The sequence below is a fragment of the Durio zibethinus genome, chromosome 9, assembly GCF_047325235.1.
Source record: "Durio zibethinus cultivar Kanyao isolate XHJ-2024 chromosome 9, ASM4732523v1, whole genome shotgun sequence".
Taxonomy (NCBI): Eukaryota; Viridiplantae; Streptophyta; class Magnoliopsida; order Malvales; family Malvaceae; genus Durio; species Durio zibethinus.
The window spans coordinates 25,270,691-25,284,668 of record NC_143170.1 but is presented as its reverse complement, the minus strand read 5'-3'; the positions used below and the strand labels follow the sequence as shown (position 1 = coordinate 25,284,668).

At 28.1% G+C, this 13,978-nt stretch overlaps 2 non-coding genes and 1 pseudogene across 2 annotated transcripts; 2 read left to right on the top strand and 1 right to left on the bottom strand.

Moving 5' to 3' along the window:
* The first annotated feature begins 1,575 nt into the window (after positions 1-1,575).
* Positions 1,576-1,881, top strand: LOC149516893 (signal recognition particle RNA). The gene has a single exon (XR_016345436.1).
* Positions 1,882-4,152: 2,271 nt separating this feature from the next.
* Positions 4,153-4,765, bottom strand: LOC111317405 (transcription factor ILI3 pseudogene; annotated as a pseudogene).
* An 8,907-nt stretch (positions 4,766-13,672) lies between these two features.
* Positions 13,673-13,978, top strand: LOC149516892 (signal recognition particle RNA). Its single transcript, XR_016345441.1, has one exon.

The following is a 13,978-nucleotide window of genomic DNA, read 5'->3' as shown; positions in this document are numbered from 1 at the left end:
ATATTATTATAATCATTGGATAAATTGACTTAGAAATCATGTTTTGAAAGCAGGTGTTTCTTAAAATTGTTCGACGGATTTATAAAATGTAATGTTATATTTGATTTAAAATGCAATCAACATTTATTTTAATTGTAAAAACACAATATTTTATTTAATTAAAAATTATCAACAAAAAAAAAAAACAGTTGATGCCTTTCGAAAACTCAAATTTGATTTCTCACTTGCAAAAATATCATTTTTTTTTCTGTTTTTAAAGTTTTTAGTTTATTTTTAAAATTTTTTTATTTTATTATATATCTTATTGAAACAAAATTATATATTTAAACTTTGTCGATCTCATAATCTTCTAATATCAATTTTAATAATATACTAATTAATTCAAAACATAACCGGCAATCGATCGTGTTATTTAATGCATTGTAATTCTATCGTATTTATAGTTTACGTTGTGTACTAAAAAATTACTCACAAAAAATTATTTTCTAAAAATATAAAACAAGAAAACAAATAAAATATTAAATGACATCAAATTATAAATTTAATATATATTTATTAATTAATGACAATAAAAAATATTCAAATATGATTTGCAAAATATAAAAAAAAGTAAGCTTACCCTTTATCTTCATAATTAAAAACATCTTTTTTGTTTTCATATTTAAGACTATTTTTATTTTTCTTTTATAAAAATTTGTTTTCATTTTTAATTAATAAACATAATTTTATTTATAATTTTTATTTTCCAAAAAAATAAAAAAAATAAAAAACTTTGTTTGTTGAAATCAAATATTACATTCATCTTTTTAGTAAAATTCATAAAAAATTTTGTTTCTATATGACTTGAATTTAATAATATTAGTCTAATTATTAATACGATTAATTACTCTCCGTTAATTTTGCTTATGTGACTCTAATTTTTTTTTAAATCTTAAAATTAAAAAAAATCTTAAAAGAAAATTTTTTTTAAAATCTAAAAAATTAAGAAATCCCCAAAAATTAAAAAAAAAATTTGATTTTTAAGCTTTTCTGAATTTTTTTAAAACATTGAATTCAAAAATTTTCCAATATTTTAACTTTTAAAAAATTATATTTCTTGAATTTTTTAACAATCGGATTTCAATTAAAAAATATCAACATTTTGAATTATTTAGATTTGTTATTTTAAAAATATTACTCCAGAGTTGCAAACACTGTTTAATTTTCAAGAAGTTGCCTAAACTAATGTTTAATGCCGATTTATCTGTTCAAGCCAGCAACCATGTGATGTAACTATCCAAAAAAAGAAAAAGAAAAATACAATCCTGTATGGTGTGATAAAGGTGGCGGAAAGAGAGCTCTGTTGAGATTGGTTGCCTTCATTTCTTCTAGGTAATCCCTAGGTTAGCCATGCGGACAAATGTAGTTGAGCTTTGGCAATTATCAGTCTTGACTAGAACAGAGATTTTAGGCTTCAGATAAGACCTCAAAATCACCAGTCCACGAGATTTACTTGAAAAAGGGAAGCAAATCCCACATTGGGCACTGAATAGTATAAGTGGTTGTTTAAGTGAAGCGCAAAGACCCCTGTTGCCCGCCGAGCTGGATAACGTCAGCTTGTTACCCGAGTGGGGGCATGAGGGTGATGGAACATTGGTCCAATTCACCGAGTCGGTTCTGCTGTGGCTCTTCACTGGCCTGCCCGTTCCAAGCAAGGAGTTGAGCACTGGGACTTGTGCGAAGGCTCTGAGTCTCGTGGCTCCTAGAGTGGATGGTACCGCGTGAGGCTGGATTCACAGAGCAGCGAAAACCTCCCTCTCTTTGCAGTGGAAGGATAACAGGCCGGTGCCACTAGGAACCACCATGGCTACGTGGGTTGATCCTAATTGAACCATCACCTTTTTGAAGCCTCAGGTCAGTTATTTTGTTATCTAAAAGTTGATATTCTTAATATAAGTTTAACTTAGTATTAGATATATGTAAGAAAAATTAGGTCAACTGATCATGTATCCTATTGAAATTTGAAATTTAATTTTTTATTATAATTTATAAAAATGTAATCATTATACTACTTTAATTTAATAATTTTAGTTTAATAAAAAATTTTAATTTTATTAACTTTTATAGTTAAAAATATCGACATGATGTTGACTTAACGATATTAGTGTTAATTTTACTGATATGGTATTGATTTTACTAAAATAATACCATAGATAAATGAAATTAATTGCCAAATAAGACAATTGATTATTATATCCATACGAAATGTAAAATTTTTTTTGTTTGGTTTGAAAAATGTATTCGGTAAACGAAAATAAAAATTATTTTCTAAAATTGTAAAACAAGAAAATAAATAAAATATTAAATGACATTAATATTAATGACATCAAATTATAAATATAATATATATTTATTAATTAATGACATTAAAAAGTATTCAAATATGATAACTCGCAAAATATATAAAAAAAAAAGTAATGTATATCTCTTATTTTCATAATTAAGAACATCTTTTTTGGTTTCATATTTTAGACCATTTTCATTTTTCTTTTATAAACATTTGTTTTCATTCATATTTTTTTATTTAAAAAAATAAAAAATAAAAAATGACTTTGTGTACTAAAATCAAATATTACATTAGTCTTTTTAGTAAAATTCATGAAAAATCTTGTCCTTGTACAACTTGAATTTGATAATGTTAGTTCAATTACTAATAAGATTAATTACTCTCCATTAATTTTGCTTAAGTGACTCTAATTTTTTTTTAAAATCTTAAATTTAAAAATATCCTAAAAGAAATTTTAAAAAAAATTAAAAAAATTTGATTTTTAAGCTTTTTTGAATTTTTTAAAAACATTAAATTATTTTTTTAAATAGAATTGCTTTTGAATGCTAAGACTATGAAGCAGTTCACCTTTTCCGATCGTGAACCAAAATCTGGAATTAGAATTAATATTCCTTTCAATAGCTAGCTTCTGGCCACAGCAGCCAATTTCGGAGTGCTGGGGACTGGGGTGTTTACTAGATTATTGGAGGGCTTTATACAGTTCTGCCTACTGAATCCTCATTCCACTCCAGCAGCTAGTTTTTGACAGATCATAACTCTGTGAAGTGAAATACAAATTTATTTCCACATGCTGATACTTAGGCATATATACATACCTCTTTGTGATGAATCTATTATTTATTTTTCAAGTTTAATAAAAATTTAAACTGTCTTCAATAAAACAAAAAATTTAGTACAATTGAATATATTTGTAAACTATGAAATTTTTTTATAAAATAATTTATTTATTATGTGTTATTAATTAAATAGTATAAACACTTTAATAATAAATAAATGACAAGGTATATACATTTTAAATAAAATTTGTGAAGTTTACAAGTAAAAATGATTTATACATCATAAGAACTACCACTAAAACTCAAAACTAGATCTACAATTTATTTAAGAGCTTTTTGAATGTACTATCTACATCTAAGTTTTGAAAATTTTAACAAGTTACATATTTTAAATAAAATATTTGAATTTCTTTTATTTTTAATAGTTATATTTTTTATTTCAATATTTGAATTTTTATGTATGTTGTTTATGATTACAATATGAAATGTTATATTTCACATATGTTTTCATAACTTTTGATGAAATAATATCATATTATAAGCTAATAAAAATTTTCAAACTACAAATTTTATTTTTATATGGCCTCCTCAAAGAAATTCTGAATGCGCCACTGTTCAATACATTTTGTTTGTTCTTCCAATACTTTTTATTAGTATTACTGCGGTTTTAGGGATATAAAGAGTGTTATGGCTTGAAGCGATAATCTCTTACCAACCTCTCAAGGCTCTCATCCCAACCTAGTAATTCATTAAGTCATTCTTATTTGCATTTCCTCATCTATTGGGAAAATGGGAGATTCACTGCAGATTGAAAGTAGGAACTGTTTACTATATATATGACTAGAAGTAGTAATGGAGTGAAGTGGGGAATTGCAAAGATTATTGTTAATTGAAGTAAGAACTCCCAAGAAACTGGTTTCGGCAGCTAATGTTTTCAAGTAAAATGGGGCCCCAAGACCATAAATTTTCTTTTTTTTTTTGAGTTTATTAAGAACAAACAATGAAGAATGTGAAGCATGGAAACACTTACGTTTGATATACATAGTTTATATTCTTAACTGCATGCTCTGGGAATCCCAGTCAAACTTGGATATAATTAAGGAACAATGAAACATGACAGTTGCACAGGGGCAAAAACACATATTTTTGTCTGTTGTTGGAACTATTTCAGACAAACTGATGAGAAAGAGAACTGGAAGTAGTACTTGGGCCTTTACTGCTGCAGCAAATTTCTAAGAATCTCTGCATCAAAACTAGTTATATCCATGGAACCTGGACGTTGAGATAGTCTTTCACTCAAATCATCTACCTCTTTCTGTAGTCTTCTGATATAACTGCATGTTTCGTTCAAAACCTTTGTTGCGGATACCTACGGAAAATAAAATCATAGAAACAATGGTTAGTCTTGCTCCTTGAAAATCTTCCCAAGCATAATATAGGCATAAAAAAAAAAAGAAAATTCACGTGCAAATCCCCACGCAGCACAACTTTATTCTCTTGGTGCAAAGGGGTTTCAGCTGTGGATTTATATTTCATTAATAGGTTTTACCCTGGCATTGCGGCCTTGATGCAGCTGTGGCAGCAATGTTTGTAGTTTTAAGATGAGAGCATTGAGGTCATCATCTGTGATTCTGCTTGAAGCCCTTGATCCATGGCTAGACATGAAGAATTATACCTTGCTTCTTGCTCCTTTCAAGACTCTCTTTGTGGGGAGTTTTGAAATTGGAGGGCACAGGCACTCTCAGCATATAAAGAGACTTTGAGGATGGGAATTACTCACAAAAACATTTCTGATTTACGTAACGTATACTCAAACAGGAACCCATTTGTCACATATTTCTGCATTACAATGGCCCACAACTACGTAGGCACTGGTTAATTTAGTCTGCCAAAACTTTACCATATCTTAAAAACAATTCCATGTCACATGATATTTTTTAAAAATTTTATATTATTTTTAATATACCTTATACAAAAAATAATCTCCTTTGAAGCTATTTGATAATTGACACAAATTTTTAAAATTTTTTTATAATTTATATCTTATTATTATTATTATTATTATTATTATTATTATTATTAAAACAATTCTTAAAAGGGATTGTTTTCTTTACACGTGGTTTTACAGGCCACGTGATAATTAAAAAATTATTTTCATTTATTTTTATATAATTGAAAAATAATCAATTAATAATTATAATTTTTTGAAAAATGATCCACACATGTCTTATAGTAAATGATTGATGTTTGGATATGACATTGGCCACATTCTTTAGTTATTAGTTTAATTTAATTAATTAATAATTAATAATGTGTTTGGATAATAATTTGTATTATAATTACAATTATAAAAAAATTTTCGTATGGATTATGGATTTGGATCCTGATATATTATACAAGAATTTCATATGTAAGTTTTATAAGTTATAGCTCCATTGGACACAATAAAGAGTGCATATTTTATTAAAAAATTATTAAATATATTGATAATGAAATTTTATAATTTTATAAGCAGAGTTAATAAAATGATATATATTTTTTAAGGTAATTTAAAAAATAAAAAATAAATAAAAATAAATGAGGCATATATTACTTTGTTAATTTGACTTGTAAAATTAAAAAAGTCCATTATTAGTCTATTAAATAAATTTTTTATTTTATTTATATTTTCTATAATAATTAAAATATGCATTGAGCAACAAATTTTTATTTTTAAATATTAGATACTATGATTTTTCTATCAAATTGAACAAATAGTGTATATTTAATAAATTTAATTATATAATTAAAAAATAAATTTAAATATGATTTTATTTGTAATTTCAATTAGCTTAATGATTATAACAACTTAACGATTATATACATGCTTATGATTTATCACTTTTTATTAAACATTTTTACAATCATATATAATTGAAATGGGAGTATTTTTTTAGGGTATCAACTCTTATCCTCTATAATCTACCATTATTCAAGCAACCATATTAGTCAATAATAAACTAGATTTGTATATAGTTATAGGCCTGATTTTTTACCAAATATAGATCCTTGATTTACTTTTCATTCTTTTATTTTCTAATATAGTTTGCTGTATATAATCCTTACACTGTGATAAATAAGTAATGAGTTTTCTTCCATTTTAATTGCCTTTACATGGTATCAAAGCCCTATTTTTCCAACGAGCACAACCTTTTCTACCTTAAGCACAACTTTTCTTTCTCCAGCAACCTATGATTGAGATTTTCATTGCAGAATCTCAAAACACCATCATCCAAATAGTTGGTAACAACTCACAAACCAACACTCTGATAACCTTCAATGTAACTTTACAAATTCCTCATAAACTCATAGGTAACAACACATATCCAACTTAGAGAGCACAAATTACCACCTTACTTTATGGATATAATTTAATGGGTTATATTGATGGCTTGTATCCATGCCCAGTTGAATCAACCACCTCTAAATACAAGTTATGGATCGGATAGGATAACTTTCTCTGAAATGCCATCATGGCCTCAATCGATGGCACCATTGCTCCTATAGTTGTAATAGTTAAGACTGCTAAGTAGGCCTGGGACAATCTCACCAACACATATGCCAACAAATCACAAACTAAAATTTATGGTCTACGTGTAGCCTTGGCCAACATTGTAAAAAACATTAAAATTATGGCTGAATATCTGAGAGAAATAAAAATCATTATTGATAAACTTGCACTGCTTAGATTTTCTCTCAATGATAAAGAAATAATGATAAAAGTCTTTACAGGTTTTAGACTCGAATACAAGGAAATCAACACTACCATACGAGTGTGTGACTCACCAATAACATATGAAGAACTGTTTAACAAACTTACTGATCATGAAACATTCTTGAAATACGAGGTAAGTACGAAGGAGCCAGCCACCATCATAACTCAATTCAACCAATGTTTTAACAATTTTAACAATTACAAAGGAGGTAACAATAATAATAACAAAAATAGGAGAAATTTCTCCTAAATAGGTAAACAACAAAACACCAACACTTAGTAAAGGAATTATGCTCCAAGCAACTATGGATTCAATCCTACTTGGTATCCTCTATTACCAAACCCCAATGGTAGCTATAATGGAAGTAAAATTCAATGTTAAATCTATGAAAAGTTTAGACACTTAACCAAAGTATGCAGGTCTTAGATTTCATTCAAACTTTAAGCTCACCTTTCAACCTGCACTTCACTATCACAAACAAGTAATTGGATTATGGACTCTAGTGTTTCTCATTATATCACCTTTGATCTGCAGAACTTCTCAATGCATTCGGAGTATAATGGCAATGATGATATACTTGTTGGTGATGATAACAATATTCCTATCACACATATAGGTTCTACCATGCCTAATACACCTCACTATTCATTTTAACCTAACAATGTTTTGTGTGCACCTAATATTAGGAAAAATCTTTAATCCATCTCACAATTTTGCAAAAGTAATAATACCTCAATTGGATTCTTTCCATCTTATTTTATGGTGAAAGATTTAAGCATGGGGCTATCACTCATCTGCAATCGAAGTAAAGGGAATCTCGAGTGGCCATTATCCACAGTTGTCTCTCATTTACAACAAGCCTATCATACCTCCATTGATAATATTATCATTTGTTAAACCATTTTTCTCTAGCATCAATGCTTAAGCCATCCCAATCAAAGAACACTCAATCTAATTGTCTTTTTTTATAGTTTTCTTATCTCATAGAAAGTTTATTTGGATCCATGTAACTTTTGTTTCTACAATAAAATTCATAAACTACCTTTTGATATTTCTTCTCTTCATAGCTCTAAACCATTTAAATTACTCTACATAGATATATGAGGTCTTGCTTCTATTACCTCATTTGATCATTTCAAATATTATGTAATCTTTGTTGATTACTTTACCAAATACACTTAGCTTTAACTTTTTAAACAAAAATCTAACATTACAAGTGTTTATGTGCAATTTAAAAACCTAGTTGAGAAATAATTTCAGCTGCCAAATGTTGTTGTTTACTCTTATTGAAAAGGAAAATATCAGGGTCTTTTCATAGCTTTCATCACTTTCTCTGTCAACATGGCATTCAAAATCTTTACTCTCCCCGTCACACTCTTCAATATGTTGGCATTGCATAAAGATGACATCATCACATCTTTGAAAGAACATTAACTCTTCTTCATCATGCTTCAGTTCCATTCAAATTTTAAAGTCATGCTAGTTAAATTACAATTTATCTTATAAATCGCATGCTGACACCCATCATTTAAAACCAATCCCCATTTGAAGCCATCTTTCAAAAGAAGCCGAAATATCAAAATCTTAAGGCATTTGGTTGTTTCTACTATCCTTGGCTTAAACTATAAATATATCACAAACTGGAATCTAAGTCCAAACCCTATGTTTTTCTTGGGTACTCCACCACTTATCATTGCTACAAATGTTTTGATCCTACCATATCACATATTTACCTTTCAAAACCTATCATTTTTATTGAAACATTAATTTTTTTCAATCCTTCTCTTTACATGTTTTTAAAGTAACTAAAGCAAACCTACTTGCCTGAACTTCTTCTCCTTATGATCCTCCTATATCATCTTCTCATGACGACTCTCTTAATTCAACCACTACAATTTCATTATTCTTTTCCCTTGACCTTATCATCCTAGCATATGTTTCCATTCCTATCAGTTCAGTCTCTATAGTTCCTAAACAAACAACTTCACAGTTTCTCACCACATTATCAGATTTCTCATCTCAAGCCTCAGATAGTGTCGCCCCTAAGACATTTCCCTCATTGTAGGCAAGTTCTTCTCTTTCACCACCACCTCCCCACATTATTACTAAATCTAAAAATAAGATTTTTAAACTTAAAAAGTTTTTTTATTATCTTGTAGTTTCTGAAACTTTTGAACCTTCCACATTTATTCAAGCTAAAAAACACTATCACTAGCATAATGCCATGTGTGATGAATTCGAAGCCCTTGTTAACAATCACACTTAGGATTTAGTTCCTAATTTTAATACACAAAATATAGCTAGTTGCAAATAGATTTATAGGATTAAATGCAAACCTGTAGGACTATTGATTGGTATAAATCCCACTTGGTTGCCAAGGGCTTCACTTAACGTCCTAGCATTGATTTTCATTCCACTTATAGCCTAGTAATCAAGCTAATAATAGTGCACATTATTCTCCCCCTTACCACTCAGGTTTAAATGTCTTTCAAAAGTAAGTAAATAGATTTAAAACATATAAAATATTGTTAATCTAACCATGGACCAAGCTATTATTGTAAAAAATGGTGAATACAATCAATTGTCAATAAGAATTTCATCTTTGGACCAAAAACAAGCAAGGGGTGGAATACCATAAAGAAAAAGTATACCCATTAATAAAGCAATTTGTGTAATTGGCACATGGCCTCTTTGTCGATTGGACATCAACAATGCCTTTCTCCAAGGCAATCTTGAGAAAGAAGTTTTCATGCAACAGCCTTATCGTTTCATTCTCCTTAACTTCTTTATCATGTATGTCACCTTTAGAAAGCCATTTATAGCGTGGGTCAAGCTCTACGAGCCTGGTATACTAAGCTCAAATAATTTTTGCTCTCTCATGGTTTTGTCAATTCTCAATCTAACATTTTTTTTTATCCTCACTCATGGCCAGACACTTACTTTTTTCCTAGTTTACGTTGATGATATCATCATCACTAGAAACAACATAAGCATTATTGAGCAAGTGGTTCAATCTTTAGCTAATAGGTTCTTTTTTAAAGACTTTGGTGATATTTGTTTCTTTTTTGGCGTAGAGGTCTTATGCACCAAAGATGGCATTGTTCTTTCCTAATGAAAATATATCACTGATCTCCTTTATAAATATAATATGAATGATACTAAATGTGTTCATGGTCCACTATCTACTTTAGAGAAACTCTGTTTACAAAATGGCTGTCCACCAATGGAATATTCCTAGTATCAACAAGTTATTAGAGCCATCCAATATCTCTCTTTTACTAAGCCTAACATCTCTTTTGATGTCAATTATCTTTCCTGATTCATGCATTCTCCTACTGCCATTCATTGGTTAGTTGCCAAGCAAGTTTTTCGCTATCTCAAACAAACTATAGCTAATGATCTTCTTTTATGACGTTCATCTTCCATGGCTCTTCATGCCTTTTTTTTATTCAGACTGGGCTAGCGATGCCGATGATAACACATCTATCATAGCTTATGTTGCATTCTTTGGTACCAATCCCATTAGTTGGTCGTCTAAGAAACAACGTAGAATTGCTTGGTCTTCTGTTGAAGTTAAATATTAGGTTATTGCCTCCACTATTGTTAAACTTAACTGGTTTCAAAATCTCTTTCAAGAACTTCATTTTTAACTGTCTACTCCACCCACTATCTACTATGATAATATTGGTAAAATGTATCTTTGTCAAAACTTTATTTTTCACAGTCGTATTAAGCATATCAGGATAGACTTTCATTTTGTTCAATCTCAAGTGTAAAACAAACAGCTCCATGTTGTTCAAGTGCATTCTGCTAATCAACTTACTGACTCCATTACCAAACCTCGTAATCGTCAACAACATCAACGTTAGTGTATCAAGATAGGCATAATGGATACCATGTCTATCTTGTGAGGGCATAACAAAGCATAAACTCCAGTCCCCCACAATTGGCCATAATTCAAGCAATCATATTAGTCAATAATCAACCGAATTTGTGTATAATTATAGGCCTAATTATGTACCAAATATAGATCCTTGATTTACTCTTCATTATCTTTATTTTCTAGTAAAGTTTGTTGTATACAATCCTTACGTTATAATGAAAAAATAGTGAGTCTTATTCCATTTCAATTACTTTTACATATTTTATCTATAATTTTTTACTATAATACTAAAGGTGAAAAAATATCAAGAAAACTAAAAATTGATTCAAAACCGTAGTGTTCAATTCAATTCGATTCGATTTGGATCAAATCGGATTTTTTTATTGGGTTTGAATTAAATTCGAATATTAAATGTATATATATTATATTTGAATAAGATTTTGGATCAAAAAGTAAAAAACCAAAAAAACTTTGAACCAGACCAAATTATATATTTTTATTAGCTTTTATATATTTTTTAAATTTTTATAAAATAAAAATAATTATTTTAAAACTAATCTATTTAAATATATTAAAAATCATATTAAAAAATTTAAAAAAATTTAAAAATTAATGAATCGAATTAAATTAATAAAATTCAATTCAGATTGAATCGAATTGGATCATATAGAGATTTAATTTGGATTCAGATCTAATTTTAAAAATTCATAATTATATGCATTATCCAAATTTTGAATTGAATTAAATATAATCCGAACCATTAACACCTTTATACAATATTACAGTTGTTTAACTACAATAAAAAATTATATAGAGATCCGTCACTTATAAATGTGAATTTTATATAAAATTTTGATAGTTTCCACATAATTCTTAATTATAATTAGTTAATTATATTATAATTTACAATGATATGCTGTCAATTGAAATATACCACTCAAGGTGAAATGCAAGTTTGCAATAATATAAATAAAATATCTTATCCTTGGATATAATTGATCAAGATTTAAAGATTTTTAAATTTATATAAAGTACAGATGTTTACATACGAAATTGATACATTTATCTCTTGTATGTTTAATAGATCCTTCTTCTATACTAGTATGTTCATTTAATTAATGTCGTTAATTTTAAATTAATTTATTTAAAATAAAATAAAATAAAATATTTTTATTTTTATTAATTAAATTAAATTAATTAATTTTAAAATTTTAATTGATTAAATTTAGTTCAATTAATTTAATTAATTTTTGAATTAATTGAGTAATAAAATATATAAATCTCATCTATGGATGCAAAATTTTTTAATTGTCTATTTATAAAATGTATGAAAACTTAAAGTAATATATTATTATATTATTATAATCATTGGATAAATTGACTTAGAAATCATGTTTTGAAAGCATAGAATCAGGTGTTTCTTAAAATTGTTCGACGGATTTATAAAATGTAATGCTATATTTGATTTAAAATGCAATCAACATTTATTTTAATTGTAAAAACACAATATTTTATTTAATTAAAAATTATCAACGGAAAAAAAAAAACAGTTGATGCCTTTCGAAAACTCAATTTTGATTTCTCACTTGCAAAAATATAATATTTTTTTCTGTTTTTAAAGTTTTTAGTTTATTTTTAAATTTTTTTTATTTTATTATATATCTTATTGAAACAAAATTATATATTTAAACTTTATCGATCTCATAATCTTCTAATATCAATTTTAATAATATATTAATTAATTTAAAATATAACCGACAATCGATCGTGTTATTTAATGTATTGTAATTTTATCGTATTTTGAGTTTACGTAATGTACCGAAAAATTACTCATAAATTTTTTTTTGAAAGTATATAATAAAATTTTTTAATTTTTTAATTTTTAAAATATCCGTAAACCCTTGACTAACAATCTGTCTCGGTTCAATCCCATGTCAACCGTCATTTTCTGTCACCTCAAAATTCTTGCACGACCGTAGTAACAACATGCAAAGTCTCTAGGGCCCAGCTTACATCAACATTGCCTTCCCACATTTTTTCTAGGCAGTTGCTGTTCATTTAATATAACTTCTATGTCAGATTTTTAGCTAGCTCTGGCCCTCTCTGTGTATGTGTCCCTTTCGTCACATTTTTTTATTTACAATTATTTTTAGGAAGTCTCAATTTATTTATTTTTTATTTAAAAATTATTTTCTAAAAATATAAAACAAGAAAACAAATAAAATATTAAATGACATTAATATTAATGAAATCAAATTATAAATATAATATATTTTATTAATTAATGATATTAAAAAATATTCAAATATGATTATTTGCAAAATATAAAAAAAAGTAAGCTTTCCCTTTATCTTCATAATTAAAAACATCTTTTTTATTTTCATATTTGAGACTATTTTTATTTTTCTTTCATAAAAATTTTTCAATATTTTAGCTTTTTAAAAAATTATATTTCTTGAATTTTTTAACAATCGGATTTCAATTAAAAAAATAATAAATTTGAATTATTTAGATTTGTTATTTTAAAAATATTACTCCAGAGTTGCAAACACTGTTTAATTTTCAAGAAGTTGCCCAAACTAATGTTTAATGCCGATTTATCTGTTCAAGCCAGCAACCATGTGATGTAACTATCCAAAAAAAGAAAAAGAAAAATACAATCCTGTATGGTGTGATAAAGGTAGCGGAAAGAGAGCTCTGTTGAGATCGGTTGCCTTCATTTCTTTAGGTAATCCCTAGGTTAGCCATGCGGACAAATGTAGTTGAGCTTTGGCAATCATCAGTCTTGACTAGAACAGAGATTTTAGGCTTCAGATAAGACCTCAAAATCACCAGTCCACGAGATTTACTTGAAAAAGGGAAGCAAATCCCACATTGGGCACTGAATAGTATAAGTGGTTGTTTAAGTGAAGCGGAAAGACCCCTGTTGCCCGCCGAGCTGGATAACGTCAGCTTGTTACCCGGGTGGGGGCATGAGGGTGATCGAACATTGGCTCAATTCACCGAGTCGGTTCTGCTGTGGCTCTTCACTGGCCTGCCCGTTCCAAGCAAGGAGTTGAGCACTGGGACTTGTGCGAAGGCTCTGAGTCTCGTGGCTCCTAGAGTGGATGGTACCGCGTGAGGTTGGATTCACAGAGCAGCGAAAACCTCCCTCTCTTTGCAGTGGAAGGATGACAGGCCGGTGCCATTAGGAACCACCATGGCTATGTGGGTTGATCCTAATTGAACCTTCACCTTT